The sequence below is a fragment of the Pinus tabuliformis genome, chromosome 8 (genome assembly GCF_031772625.1).
Source record: "Pinus tabuliformis cultivar Carrire ecotype Pingquan chromosome 8, CPIR1, whole genome shotgun sequence".
In the NCBI taxonomy this organism is placed as follows: domain Eukaryota; kingdom Viridiplantae; phylum Streptophyta; class Pinopsida; order Pinales; family Pinaceae; genus Pinus; species Pinus tabuliformis.
The window spans coordinates 952,007,669-952,009,417 of record NC_142294.1 but is presented as its reverse complement, the minus strand read 5'-3'; positions in this window follow the sequence as shown (position 1 = coordinate 952,009,417).

Here is a 1,749-nt window from a genome sequence, read left to right as displayed (position 1 = left end):
GTGAAACTATGGATGGTAACAGCCTATCTTAATAGATCTGAAATAGAAGGGTACATATTTGGAAAATGTGGCTGAAAGCACTGCAATAAGTTAGACTACTCACGCAACTAAACTCCTCCTAGAAAGGTGGAAGCGTACTAGAAGCCCTAGGGGAGGCTAAATTTGACTTTGATGAGTAAATCAGAGTGGATCAAGGCCTAGGTAGGATGAGACAAAGGTCAGACAACTTAGCAGATAGCTCTCTGCAAAACCCAGAAACAGATCTAAGAAAAACCCTAAAACCCAGAAATCGCAGGTATTGACCTGTTTTCCTGTAGGGATCACACTTTTTGGGATGATAGGTGTGCTTCGACCTCCAGATCGTACTTTTTGGGCCAAAAGTGCAATTTCTGATCCATGGATCCCGGTCAGAAAATCTCAGAAAAATGTGTCGCCTTTGTTGTGGCTGGTTCTTGTGACCTGCGAAAATGACTAGAAAGCTTGTGGAAGTCAAAAATTTAACAGATCTAGGGTTAGAAAACTAGAAAACATTAAGATAATTGAAAAAATAAGAAACCCTAAGCTGAAAATCGAAGGTCACCTAGGTTTCTGGATCTGAAGTATAAAACCCAGTGGAGTCGCCAATTTTGTTGTAGTGTTTTCTTCTCAAAGATGTATGAAAAGAACCCACTTAAGATTGTGGATGACAAGCAATCTCAACAACATAAATGGCTACTAAACATTACAAATCTATAGCAACTAATAGAAACAAAGCATGCCAAAGTCCAGATCTATGCCACAATCATAGTTAAATAGCAAAAAGAACGAGTAATAACTCCAATCATCCAATGGAAACCATATATGTAAAGAATAATTTTATTATAACACCTGTGAAGGGAAAAGATAAATGTTACCAGTCCCCCTCTATGTGATGGGTTCTTGGCTATCCTCGAATGTCTTCAGGTTGTGTATATTCTCTCTCCTCTATAATGTGTAAACCCAACAAAAATATGGTGTGCGACAATGAAAATAATCAGAGTTACAACAGTGAGTGCAACAATGGAAATAATCAAAAGTGAATAATGAATGGAAAACCCTTCTATTTATAACAAAATATTGAGTTATCCTCGAAAAATGAGCAATAATAAAATATTATTGATCCCATTCTTGGAATAACCACTTGGAATATTTTATTATATTTGGTGAGGAGGGAAAAAGTATTTAAACGTTTCTTTAGAAATAGAAAAAAAATAAATGATTTATTTATCATCTCAAGGAATTAGTTAAGGAATAATAAACAAATAAGGATTTATTTAATTATTCCTAAGGGATTTCGTCAAATTTGACAAAGAATAATAATTAATTAGTGATTACTTAATTATTCTTGAAGAAAAATATGATAATTAATTATTTATCGGTTTATCTTTCATGATTGGGTCAAATATGACAAGGAATAATAATTGAACAATGGTTTAATTAATTATTCTTCATGTGGTTAACTATAAATTACTTAACAAAGATGGTTTTAGTAAGTAATTTCTCATAGTGAAAGCAATTTTACGATGGTAAAATTGGCTTTACATGGTGTACTTCGATCCATCTAGTAAATTAGGCTAGATGATCAATTTTTAGGTGATAACACCCATCAAAAATATTGGTCAATGGATGCACAAATCTCGGGAAATATTAAAAATGGTTGTAGGTGATGGAGGTTGATTTCTTGAAAAGTGTGCACTGGAATTTGCTAAAATTTCTTGAGCATGTTACCAT